This window comes from Peromyscus leucopus, chromosome 17 (genome assembly GCF_004664715.2).
Source record: "Peromyscus leucopus breed LL Stock chromosome 17, UCI_PerLeu_2.1, whole genome shotgun sequence".
NCBI classification, from domain to species: domain Eukaryota; kingdom Metazoa; phylum Chordata; class Mammalia; order Rodentia; family Cricetidae; genus Peromyscus; species Peromyscus leucopus.
This window is the reverse complement of record NC_051077.1, coordinates 54,530,278-54,544,362: the sequence shown is the minus strand read 5'-3', so window position 1 is coordinate 54,544,362 and position 14,085 is coordinate 54,530,278.

Here is a 14,085-nt window from a genome sequence, read left to right as displayed (position 1 = left end):
GGCCGATCCCCTTGCCCGGGCCTCCCCGCCCCCACCCTGGCCGGCGGGCGGGAAGCCGAGACGTGGAGGTTCCAGGAGCGCAGGAAAGGCTGCCCGGGCGCGCCCCGCCTCCTCCCCCAGGGCTCAGCTGGGCGGACGCCGGCCTTTCCCATTTCCTGCCAGGCCCGCCGCCCCCTCCCCCAGCTTCCTCTCCCCGCCGCGGGGCTGGCGACTGTTGGGTGCCTGCAAGGCCGTCGGGGAGCCTGGGCCCCCGAGGACAGCAGAGCTTTGCAGCCTCTGCTCCTGGCGAGGTACAAAGAGGGTGCGAGTGCCCGGATGGACAGGTTCCGTCCACCGTCATCGGTGTCCCCAAGGCCCAGCGCTGCCCAGGCGCCCGGTGTCCCCTTCCTCAGCCCCGGATCTTGGAATAAGTGTCTTCACCCACCCCCGGAGCCATGTATTGAGCGCCTGCTGTCTACCGGGCTCTGGGGACCCAGTGGGGACACTTTGCGACGACTCCTGGAGCGGAGAGTCCGCTGCGGAAAACTGGCGACACGAGCTGGGCAGAGGGAGGGGGACCGGCGGCGGCGAGGCCTGCGGGGCTCCCGGAGGAGGGCGGAGGCGGACGCAGGAAGGAGGGAGCGGCGAGGCGGGGGCGCCCGCAGACCTGCAGGCAGCCGGGGAGGCTCCGCGGGCGGGAGCCGCTGCGCCGTCGTCATGGCAACCGCGGCGCTCCCAAACACAGCGCGCAGAGTCGGGGGAGCGGAGCGCGCAGGACACACACACCCAGGTCGGGCCTGGCCAGGGGCCCGCCCAAGTGGGAGGCAGGAAGGACGGGAAGGAGAGCTCAGGGGTCACCGCCAGTGCAGCGGCCCTGGGGTGCCGGAGGCCGCGGAGCAGGGAGAGGCGTGAGGACCGAGCCGCGGCCCGGCCGTCCGCACGGGTGGGCGAGAGGCTGGTGCTGGGCTTGGAAAACCGTTCCCTAGGGCCGGCGAGATGGCTCAGCCGGTAAAGGCGCTTGCCACCAAGCTTGGTGACCCGAGTTCAACCCCCGGGACCCATATGGTGGGACGTGCTGACTAGTCCTGTGACTTCCACGCGCACACTGGCACCTGTGCTCACACACAGACACAGGACGTAAGTATACGTCAAATAAAGCGACTCCCTTAAGTAGCGACGCGGCGACGGGCGGCGGGCGTTGGAAGCCCGGACCAGATCGCCTGCTTCGCCGAGCGGGCCAGGCTCTGCACACCAGACCCTGCTCCCCAAAGCACGCGGAGGGCCTGGCCCGCGAGCCTGGCTCCCAGGAGAGACGGACCCAGGGGGCTAAATCTCGTTCCTTTCCCTGAACCTCCTGCCCGCGGCAGCCGGGTCCGGCGGAAGAGCGGGCTCCGCCGCGACCCCGTGTGGAGGGCAGCGGCACTGCAGGGCGCTCCTCCCTCCTCCCCCTGCCTCCTCCTCCGGCGCCCTGTCCCCCAGCCTTCCCCGCCCCCTCTAGATTTCCACAAGCGCCTTGGTTGTCGCTATAACTGACAGCTGGTGCACCCCACGCCCGGGCCACAGCGCAGGGGAGCGGAACCGTGTGGACCCCGCGCCCGCACCCGCCGGCCACAGCCCCGCCCAGCTGTGCGTAGGAGGCGGCACAGCTGGAGCGCGGCTGTACTCGGAGACGGTTTCCTCTCCGCAGCTGTAATTATGGGTAATTTTCTAAGTGCAACACAAAAATTAAAACCCAAACACCACCGGGAAGGGCGCAGCCGCGGCTGCTGCACGCGATGAGCTGGGGCTGCAGTGGGCTTGGGCCTGGGGCAGAGGGAGGACGGAGACCTAGGGCGGCCTGTCCATCAGCCTCTCGGGGATCGAAGTACTGTGGACAGGAACCTGTGTGGGCCGCGGTGTGGCCCCGTTCAGGTGCCCAGCGGCCCCTCAGCCCTCTCGGAGCCACTGGGTCAGGCCCCGGCCAGCGAGCGGCGGGGGAGGACGCCGAAGGGGTCGCCCTGGCCAGACCGCAGCCCAGCGGGCAGGCTTCTCCTGGGGCTCCCACTGCGGGGCAGGGAGACCCTCCTGATGTGAGCTGCTCCACTGCAAGACCGACCCCGGCGTCCGTTCCACCTGACCTCGGATCCTCACTTCAGCCCCAGGCACAGGGCTTCACTGCTGAGCTGGGTCCTCCCGGCAGTGTTGGTACAGTTTGTTCTGGGAGGAAAAGGCGGGGGTCATAGTGACAAAGCAACCTGCCTGAGGATGCACAGCAGGGGCCGGACACCGGATGCTCCTTTAGGGGAGTGTTGGTAATGCATGCCCCCTTCACATCCTCTCATTTCGTGTGAGAGCCTCAACAAGTATTTGCTGGGCAGAACCAGCACCGCTTCTCTCCTGAGCCCCGAGGGGCCTGGGTTTCCTCAAGACGGTCGGGTTTCCTGCTCCCTCAAAACAGCTGTGGTTCCAGATGCGGCCAAGCGAGGGCAGTAGAGAAAGGCGCGGACCGCCAAAGGGACCCTTGGCCTCGCGCATGCGCCCACGTGGGCTTCCAAACAGACATTTACATATTTATGCCAAACTGAGAGGTTGCTTAGGTCTCTGGAATGCGCCATCTCCTACCTCAGGTTATAAGAGCTGGGATCGCAAGCCAGCCAGCGCCACCAACCTGGCTTAATTAGGTGTCTTCGGAGGCTGGAGAGATGCCTCAGTGGTTAAGAGCGCTGGCTGTTTTTATAGAGGACCTGGGTTCAAGTCACCACCCACCCGTGATGGCTCATAACTGTTGTTAATTCCAAAGACGGGAGGAGAAAGACCACTGACCCAGACCATCATAGCCAAATTAATTAAAGCAATGAATTAAAACAAGATTTCTATTCCTGTGCACAGGCTGCCTCCCCCTCAGGCGGGGTTGCAGAGGTCAGCGCTGGATGTGTGGAAGACAAAGTTCTTACAGCTCAGGGGTGGGGGACATGATCCCCATCCTGGAACAGGCAGTACAGATCCGTTTGTAGTTAAGGTTACAGGTGGGGCACAGGGCAATCCTTGAGAAACAGGTTTAATTATAAGCAGGAATGGGCCTACTTTGTCTTTCCCATAAGATGGATTTTAAGCCCAAGATGGAGGCAGGCCGCTCTTCATTCCTCACATCTCTTACATGACAGGGACTTGGCATTCTTTATCTGAGGGACTTGGGGGACACAAAATTTGTAATGCAGCAAAAGATGCAGTGCTCATCCATAATTATACCTGTTTGCTTAGCATAGACAGAACAAACATTTTAAGGCCATATAATCTTGGAATGCCAATGAGCTCTACATGTGGCCATGCAGTCCCCTTTGCCAGGGAGTTGCCTTGCAGCTAATATTCCAGCCCTTTGTTGAGGACAAGGTAACATATTCTCGCTGGAATCAGGATGCTGTTGTCAGGACCCAGGAAGGCTGGAATGTTAGTCAAAGGCCGGGAAGGGATGGGGGCGATGGAGCATTCGTCAGAAGCATCTGGTAACCAACCCAGTTGAAGAGACAGGGACCAATCCCATCAGCTTTCAGCAATCCCAGCGCTCTCCAGTTTTGCAGGACTACCTGGGGCGAGCATGGCATAGATCACCTTCGGAGCAGTTCATAGTCCTCAGCGGATTCTGGATGGTGTCTGTCAGCCAAGGGGAACTCTGCAGGGCCAGAAGGTAAAGCTAAAGAATCTAGAGGAAAATCTTACACTCAGAGCTTCCCCTCGAGAGGAGGTGGTAGGCAGAGAAGCTTGGGGTCTTGATTGAGTGCTTACCTGGTTGCTGTGAGGGGTGGATCCAAGTCTGAGGACTCTCTCCACTCCCTGAAGCTTACATTACCATTGTAATTTGTATTGAAATCCAGAATAGCTCACAGGTGTCTGTAAACAGCTGGAGTAGACTTACACCCATGAGTCGTATCAAAACCTATGGCTTTGGGTTAAAAAGTATGAACAATGTTTTCTCTGTCCAGAGGGCTGGATACAGATTGGACAGAGATGTTATAGCATGAAGAGAAGTATCTTTAGGTCTATATTTAGAAGACAACCAGAAACTTAAATCTTGAGCTTGTGACTGGTAATAGTGGTTAGTGTCGCCACTTTATCAGAACTCCATTGAGTACCAGGAACTGGCTCTGTAGCCCAGGCTGGCCTCAACTCAGAGATCCACCTGACTCTGCCTCCTGAGTGCCTGTGCCACCACCACCCAGCTAAGTTTGAATTTTTGAAATCTTGACATAACAATAGCATAGAGTAATTTGTGTTTATATACCTTAAATTATTTTTAGAGCCTTGTAATTTATTTAGATTTTTATATCAGATGTTTTTAACTTAAATTATTTTTAGATCTCTATAATTTATATAAACTTTAAAGTCTTCTACCCGATTATTTATGTTAGACAGATATAAATGGTTGATTGCTGAGAACATCATTGCAAAACAAGTTCCTTTAAACAATAAAAGTTATGCCGAAACTTGTTTATCCTTCCACATGAAGCCTGTTAGTAAAGCAAGCCTGTGTAAGAGTTTGCCTTTTTTTTTTTTTTTTGGTTTTTCGAGACAGGGTTTCTCTGTGTAGTTTTGCGCCTTTCCTGGAGCTCACTTGGTAGCCCAGACTGGCCTCGAACTCACAGAGATCCGCCTGGCTCTGCCTCCCGAGTGCTGGGATTAAAGGCGTGCGCCACCAACGCCCGGCCATGAGTTTGCCTTTTTATCGGGTGACCTAATAGATCTAGAAAGGTAAGGCCTGGTTTTTGTTTGTTTGTTTGTTTTTTGTTTTGTTTTGTTTCTTTTTTTCCCGTTTTTCGAGACAGGGTTTCTCTATGTAGCTTTGGAACCTTTCCTGGATCTCACTCTGTAGACCAGGCTGGCTTTGAACTCACAGAGATCCGCCTGCCTCTGCCTCCCAAGTGCTGAGATTAAAGGCGTGTGCCACCATATGAAATGCATAGACCAGGCAGCTGCTGCTAAGTTGATGAAGCCAGAGTTAGTCATCAACAACATCAGAGATCTTAGAAGCATCAATTAAATGTTAGACTTACCCAATACCTAGATGGTTGCACTAGGCTCTGGTGGTCTCAGTGGCTTCCTTGGGGACAGTAGTGGTAAGTCCTCAGCTGTCATACAGGACAGCATTAACTCTTCAGCTGCTGCACAGGACAGCATAGGCCTTTGGTTGCCAAACCCGGGCCTGAGAGATGTTCCTGTAGAGAAGGAACTTGGACTGACCTTACTGTGAAAAAGCAGAATAGAGCAATCACTCCAACAGGGTCCACAGTTTGTGCAGGGACTGGGCGGCAGGCAAGGCATGGGGCAATTCTGCCCAGTGGTTAGCATCGCCACAGTCCAGGTGCGGTCATTGTGCCCTGTCTGTCTTCTTTGGAGACGTAGGGATGCTGCCAGGAGCTGGGACCTCTGTCTGTCATAGTCAGCTTTTTCCATTAAACACTTTAAATGCCACATTCAGCAGATCTTTGAAAAGTTGAGAATTATCTATAAGTGTACCTGATTTCAAACAAACCTTGTTTTTTAGTAACTTGTTGTAGGTTCAACCTTGAGAACATATTATAGGAGAATACATAAAGCTTGTCTCCCCACTCCCGGAAATGAATTACATTTTTAAAAAGTTTGATCATTTATAAGGTGACTATTACCCTGCATGTCGTCTTAATCACCTTTAACAGTTTATAATAAGCGAGTCGCTTATATAAGATTAGGATTTTATTCCCATTAAGTTTAGCCTGAAAATTACTACAAGTCTTTTTTTTGGGGGGGGGGTGTGGGAAGGGGATGGTTTTCAATTTTTCTGTGAAGCCCTGGCTATCCTAGAACTTGCTCTGTAGAACAGGCTGGCCTCAAACTCACAGAGATCCGCCTGCCTCTGCCTTCTAAGTGCTGGGATTAAAGGTGTGTGCCACCACCACGCAGCTGAAAATTACAATTCTTGAGTTGAAGTTCTTTTAGTATGAGTATAAAACTTTAAATCTTAAATACAGCCCATAGGGAGACTGGCAACTTTATTTTCCTAGTCCTTACATAGTACACCATTGCAGAATAACAGCCACGAGCTAGGTAGGATTTCCAGGCGGAGAGGACGCTGGGCAGAGAAGGCAGAGACTCCAGCAGACAGAGCAAGTGGCATGGGCAGTATGGAGATGAGGTGAAGCCATGAGACAGATAAATGTTGATAGAAATGGGCTAAGTTATAAGAGCTAGTTAGAAACAAGCCTAAGCAACAGCCAATCTTTCATAATTAAATGTCCCTATGTTATTTTTTTCTGAGCTGGCATCCCAAAGAAAAGCCCTCTACATATGTACATATATGTCACCCAACATGGGCACCAGATGAAGCATTTATCTGATTATTCTTTGTCAATATAAACTCAGGAGTCCGAGAAAATGATGAGAGAAGTGGTGGAGAAGCAACCAATGATCTCTCTCTCCCCCCCTTTCCCCCCTCTCCCCCCCCCCAATTAATTCCTGTGTCTACCTGTCCCCAATGTAAGTGTTACCGCTCTGGAGGGAAAGTCTCCTGGCTGTCCGTACCCACAGCGCTGTTCTGGAGGGGGATGGTTTCCCTCTCAGGAATGTAGCAGCTCTGCTCCTGCTCCAGTGGACGTTGTTACTTCTCTGCCCTGCTCCATTCTGGCAAAAGAAGGTCATTACCCAAATATCATTCAAGAGACTTATTAGGAGGGAAGAATCCAGGAGAGTGCCTGCCTCTGCCAGGGTGGACAAAGGCAGATGCCAACTGAACAGGCACGGGTTTATACAGAGCTTCTTAGGGGCAGAGCTTTTCCAGGGTTAAGATTTTCAGGGTTAGCCAAACTCAGAGATTGGCCAGATTTCATGCTCATGAATTGATTGGTTTTCCTGCTCAATTGGTCAGGGGCAGAGAGTTTCTTTGGCTGGCCCTTTTACCCTATACTCAGTCCTCCAAAACCTCTATGGATAATTTTGGTCAGCTCGTAGCTAGCTCTGCCCTCTGATTCAAAGCAAATTTTATCAACAGTCTTGGGAACATCAGAATGCTATCAAAATATCACACAACAGAAGAATGCACACAGATAAGCAAAACATAGACACAGCAGAGTAACATTCAGAGTTTCGCCGTTTGATCAAAGAAATTTTCTTAACAAATAGGAGGCTTATTTTCCATTGCCTCCCAACATAAGCCCAGTGCCAGGAACCCACTGGAGGCTTCTTTTATTTTTTTAAAGATTTATTTATTTATTATGTATACAGTGTTCTGTCTGCATGTGTCCCTGCAAGCCAGAAGAGGGCACCAGATCTCATTACAGATGGTTGTGAGCCACCATATGGGGGCTGGGAATTGAACTCAGGACCTCTGGAAGAACAGCCAGTGTTCTTAACCTCTGAGCCATCTCTCCAGCTCACACTGGAGGCAGAGGCAGGTGGATCTCTGTGAATTCAAGGCCAGCTTGGCCTACAGAGCAAGTTCAGGACAACCAGGGCTACACAGAGAAACCCTGTCTCGAAAAACCAAAATAAATAAATAGAAGCTTCCATGACTTACCACCGGAGGAGGCCTCCCAAAGAAAGAAGAAGATGGTTGCTATTTTCCTTGTTTTGATGTGGCTGTTCACCTAGGCAGTCTGACAAGCTGAAGGCATGCCTCGGGAATTTGGAATATCCCCATGGTATGCAACCCCTGAGTAGCAGCTCCTTAGTCCCAGAGGGCCAGAGGTAAGGGTTTGGCTTCTGACCTCCTGAATTTGGGCTGTTGTCTTGATCTCTCTGGGGCCTCTAAATGTTAATCCCAAAGATGTGCCGAGAAAGACCACTAACCTAGATCATCATGACCAAATTAATTAAAACTTGCTCTGTAGACCAGGCTGGCTTCAAACTCAGAGATTTGCCTGCCTCGTCCTCCGGCATATGCCAACACTGTCTGGCTTAAAGCAAGATTTTTATTCCTGTACACAGGCTGCCTCCCTCTAAGGTGGGGTTGCAAAGGTCAGCACTGGATGTGTGGAAGACAAAGCTCTTATAGCTCAGAGGAAGTTCTGGGGATGTCTTTCTGTGCACTGTGAATATATGTTGTTCCAAATGGTTAATACGCTGCTTTGGTCTATGGCAAGACAGTTTACAGGCAGGCAGGAAATCTAAGCAGAGAGGAAAGAGACAGGTGGGGAGAGGAGACACCAGCTGACCCATAACTCCACAGCCACATGGCAACAAACAAATGAATAGAAATGGGTTAATTTAAGGCGAAAGAGCTACCTAACAAAAGCCTGAGCCATAGGCCATACAGTTCGTAATTAATATAAGCCTCTGTGTGTTTACTTGGGACTGAGCGGCTGCCAGCCAGGCCTGACACAGGAAAACTTGCAACTACAGGTAAGGGGTTTCTAATTGGGGGAAACAGGTGGGGTTACAGGAGCAGAAGATGAACAAAACAAGTTAGCCCTCCTGAAGCAAAGATGATAGTTGTAACAAGGTAGCCGTAGGTGCTCATATAGGCCTTTGAAACAGAGGTCGGGTTGCAAGATGGGTAAATAACATTTAGAAACAAAGACACAATTTCCATCCTGGAACAGGCAGTACAGAACCATTTGTAGTTAAGGTTACAAGTGGGGCATAGGGCAGTCCTTGAGAAACAAATTTAATCATAGACAGGAACGAGCCTAGTTTGTCTTTACTCTGATGACTTTAAGCCCAAGTTGGAGGCAGGCTGGTTCTTCCCTCTCTGTAATTCCAGTTCCAGGGCATCCAGCAGCTTCACACAGACTTACGTGCAAGCAAAACACCAGTGCACACGAAATAAAATCAGCTGTTTACTGGCAGAGCACACCGCAGCCCATCGGTGGAGAGTTGGCTGCATCTGGAAGGTGCTCAGTAAATGCCGGTTCTTTCCAGACACAGCACGATCTAGGGCTGGGGCGTGGCTTAGGGAAATTGCTTGCCCAGCGTGACCAGGCCCTGGATTCCACCCCAGCGCACACACTTGTAACCTGTTAACTAAAGTTGGTGGGGCGCACCTACATCCCACATTTTGCTGACTGACTGGTCAGAATTTCAGTGATTGCAGACAGTGGAATGTAGCAGGTCTGGAGTTTAATTATCCTAAGCTACAACAGCCCGTAAATGTCAATGTCCCTTCTGTGTGTGACTGACAGAGACGGTTCAGCCATTAAAACCAGTTGCTGATCTCAAGAGGAACGGAGTTCTGTTCCAACCTCCAGTGGCTCACGATGGCGGGAAACTGGGGGCTTCCCAGTGCTCACACATGCACTCACCCTCTCACACACATACATTAAAAAAAACCTTTTTGAAAGGCTGAGGGCCACGGAAGCCTGTAATAATCGTGAAAGGCTTTGTTTTCCCAGGGACAGGAACACTTGGCAAACTTCTGGATCCAGGCAGCAGCATCATGGCCTCTGCTCAGATGTGCTCAGACCTTCTCTGTAGTTACAGAAACTAAAAAGTCAGTCAAGCAGCCCGGGCCTCAGTTTCTGTAGCAGACTTTCTTGGATTGCCACCATGACACGGAGACTTATTATTAATTATAAATACTCAGCCTTAGCTTGGGCTTGTTTCTAGCTAGGTTTTTTTTTTTTTTTTTTTTACTTAAATTAACCCATTTCTATTAATCTATGTGCTGCCACAAGGCTCGCTTGCCTCACCTGTGTACTGTCCATCCTGCTTTCCTTCTTCCTCTGTGTTTGTCTGTCTGGATCCCCTTTTCTCTCTGCCTGCCAGCCCCCCGCCTATCGCTTCTCTGCTTAGCTCTTGGCCACTCAGCTTTTCATTCGACCAATCAGGTGCCTTAAGCAGGCAAGGCGAAACAGCAACACATCTTTATGTCATTAAACAAATGCAGCATGAACAAGTGCAACACATCTTTACAAATATTCTATTCCACAACACGTTTCCCCATCTGTGAAATGGGCATAATGTTATTACTCTATGTAAGGAAAAGGGCCTGGCTAGAGAAACCCACCCTGACCCTGGAGCCCAGAACTAGGGAAGGATGGCTCAGATAAGGCCAGTGAGAGAAACACAGTTTAGCTCAGATCAGAGCCATCTCTGCCCCTGTCCAACTGACTTGTGAAAACAACCAATCACAGAGCAGGACAGCAGAATCCTGGCCCTAGGGCCCAGGACCAGGGAAAGAAACACAGCCTGGGTTTGGGACCTGAGCCAGAGATGAACCAAGGAAACATGCCCTGACTCTGAAACCAGTACCAAAGAAACACTCTTGGCCCCTAGAATCAGAGTCAGTGAATGAAATGTGCCCTGGCCTTAGAGGTAGTGTCAAAAAGTCAAGAAAGGCCAGTGAAAGAAACACAGTTTGGCCCTGAAATCAGGGCCATCTCTGCCCCTTGCTCACAAAACTGGCCAATCCCTGGGCAGAAAATAAACTAACCAATCACAGTTGACTCCGCCCCCTAGACATCCTATATAAACCACCCTGCCCAGTCAGTTGTGAGCTGTTCTCTCCACCCTGGTAGAGGCAGCTACTCTCCTGGACTCCTCCTTCCCAAATAAACCTCTTTCTCAAAAGAGTATTGGGTGAAGACCTTCATTGACTGTTGAACAGAAGAACCTTGCTGGGACCTCCCATAGTGGACTGAGCAAAGGAGAGCTGAACAGAAGAACTTGCTGGGACGTCCCATAGTGGACTGACTAAGAGCTGGTAACACTGAGCCAGAGATTGTGGCTCTCCAGGAGAGGAGCAGGATTGCTGTGTCCTGTGGGGAAACCATCCCCCATCATACCATCATACCAGGTATATCCTGACTTTCCCGAAGAGTCAGGATACCCTTCCTTGCTGAAGCAGTTCCAGGCCTGACTCTCCTGAGAAGTCAGAAAACCTTCCTTTCCAAGGTTAGGCTGTTTCTTTGCAGTCTCAGCCATCAGAGCTGTGCTAAACAGCTTCAGGTGTCCAGGACACCTTCAGGGCAGAGCTCTTGTCCTAAGCAGCTCTGAGGTGTCCAGGGTACCTCGCCCTCTAGGGCTGAACTGTCTCCTTACAGTTTCAGCCGTCAATTTACTAACATTTTGGTGCCGAAGCCCGGGACACCAAACCCAGAGTTTTTGCAGTTTACTTACACTCTCTCTAGGATTCTAGGCAGGGGCTGCACCCTGAGTCATGCTCCCAACCCCTCATTGGGGGATCCCAGTCTCCTTGTGTAGCCCAGGCTGGCCTGTCAAGCATGGGCAGCAGTGACCAGACAGAAAGTCCTGCTGTCCTAGGTCCTCAGTGGTGAGTGTGGCCATGTTCTTGTGGTTCAGGGCTTTCTCTAAAACGCTCTGGACCAGGGATCCCCATGGACTCCCGGGTAGAAATGCAGTTGGGGCCATGATGTGTCAGCCACCCTGGCTTCCGTCATGCCTATTTTATTGTCTGTTTGTTAGTTTTTGTTTTTGTTTTTTTGAGACAGGGTTTCTCTGTGTAGCTTTGGAGCCTTTCCTGGAACTCACTCTGTAGACCAGGCTGGCCTCAAACTCACAGAGATCCTCCTGCCTCTGCCTCCTGAGTGCTTGGATTAAAGGCGTGCGCCACCACCGCCCGGCCGCCTGTTTTCTCTGTAAGTGGCTTCTATAATTCTGTGGCGTCTCTGCAGACACTAGGGCCGGCAGAGAAAACCCTGTTCAACACGGCACAGGGACCAGTTTCTGGAGTCTGACTCTGGGTGATCGACTGTAGCTATATTGAAGTACAGCACAATTTTGGGGAAAAGTGTCCTGAAGATGATTGACTCCATCCCGTGTGTACAACAGCGCTTGAGACTTGTTTACAATGAAGCTCTTTACAAAGCACATGTGGCCTCCTCCGTGAGGATGGGTCTGTTGGCTCAGAAACGAAATGCTCAAGAGAAGGTGTAGGGATAATGACTGGAATCAACTCCGTGGAGTGTGAGCGACCAGCGCTTCAGACGGCGCAGGTCCGGGGACCTTCACCACCTCCACTCGAAGCTTTCTGGGTGGAAGACAGCCCTGCTGTTGAACGTTCCTGGTTTCCCTAGAGTTTACCTGTGAGCACAAGGCCCTCGTGCCCTCTGCAAAATACCACCATGAGTGGCAGCCCAGGCCCTGGTACCCAACTCTGGGGAGGCAGAGGCAGGAGGATGACACTTCTGAGGCAATCTAAGCTACACTGGCTGAATAACTAAAAATCTTTGTGTAGAATCCGTTGCCTCTAAATTCTTTGAGAACCAAAAACTGGGTTTGCAGGACACAGAGTGGGAACTTGCCCCCAGGCGGGACGCAGCCAGTGTTTGCTCTCAGTGTCCTGGGCACCCATCACCTGTCACCTGCTGTGGTCTTTGTTTGGCCTCCCCTTCCTGCGGACAAGAGTGGATTGCGCTCATTGCAGAGAGTCCTCGCGGCCCCTGTGGCCATCACAAGGAGGGTGGGCAGATCCGTGGTGTCAGCCTGGAGGGGAGGGACAGCGGGGGACTGACCCCGGAGGCTGAGGGGACTGGGGGTCCCAGGACAGGAGCTCAAGGGGTTTTGGGATAGCAAGGCTCGATTGTGGGGGTCATATATTGGGGATCTTAGTGCTGAGAGCTCCGTGTCTATCTGTGTCACTGTCTCTAAGGGTCTTGGGGGTTGTGCGTGTGCATGCGTGTGCGCATGTGCATGTGCACGTGCACGTGTGTGTGTGTGTGTGTGTGTGTGTGTGTGTCACTGGCATTTGGGAAGGTCAGGGGATCTCCCGATAGCTCTGAAGGTATTTTGGGGCATCTCTGAGCACACATGGCTGCTGGGCTACCCCTGAAGGTCTGGGGATCCCTGAGTGTGGAGGACAGCTGTGAGCTGCTTGTGGTGACAATGGAGATTCTGTGGCCTGGCCCTGCCTGTGCCACACCCAGTCTCCCAGCTGTGAGGATCAGCTGGGGGGGGGGGCTCCTTGTCTAGCTGAACTTTTTATTGTGCCCAGCACACACACATACACACAGACACACACACACACATGCACACAGACACACACATACACACATGCACGCAGACACATACACACACACAAAATTAAATAAGTGAAATAATAATAAAGAAGTGAGCAGCATTTCCCACATCCCCTCTGCTGTGTGTCTGTCCTCAATGCTTCCAGGAGACTCCGCTTCCCGAGAAGAGCCCCGATGTCGTGAGCAGACCTGAGGCTGCTAGCGCCTGGGGTGGGGGCGCTCATGTCACTGTGACTGACTTCTGTCACTCAGGGTCACGAGTTCCTGCCATGGGCATCATGTGACAGGGATGCGACTCCAGATTCCTCTGCAGCAAGCTCTCTCCACGGCTGAGCATCCTCTGCAGGGGGCTCCGGGCCTGGCCACCCTGTCACCCACCCGCAGCGTGGGACTCCTGTGTGCCCGGCAGGGCCTTGCCTCTGAGTGGGCAGAGTCCACGGGACTCCAACCCACGACCTCACACAGCCTTGACCGCTTCCCCTTCCTGTCAGTGACCTGCTGGGTCGGTTCCTTCAGACAGACAGTCCTCACACCAGGACACACTCCCTCCCTCCCCTGTGCACAGGCCAGCCCGGCCCCCACGTGCCCCTCGGGTCCTGGGGTTTACACCTGGGCTCCGTGAGAGGCCGGCTCCTCGGCTCCCTGCCCTCCCTGCCAGTTCCTGCTGGGCAGCGGCTCCTCAGGCCACAGGACCTTAGCTCCTGACGTCCTGTTCGGGAACTGCTCTGGCTGCCTGTCAAGTTTGTTTATCAGTGATGTCCCCTCCCCTGGCAGGCCCTAAAGCTCCCCTTCAAGAGGCGCACAGACTTCCATGAGCCTCTGTGCAACGGTGGAAAATTAGGACAGGTTTTAAGAATCCTTGGGAAACTCCTAGCCATGTGTTGAAGCCCCAACGTTAATGTCCCCTCCTCTAGGATGCCTCGCAGGATCCTGTCCCTTTTTCCTAGCCTGTCCCGACTCCATGGTGTCTGTGTCACTGTCCAGCTCTGTCCTTTCCCAGGACCAGATGGCCCTGAGTACCTGCCCAGGGCCGAGGCATCTGTAGCGATTGTTGTTGAGTGAATATTTGCAGAGCCCAGCAGAGGTCAGGAAGCGGGTGGGGAAGCTGCGGGCCAGGGAGCACAGGGTGAGGTCACTGGCCTCCAGCAAGGGAGAAGTGGGGCAGGGCGGGCCCTCCTCCCGCGAG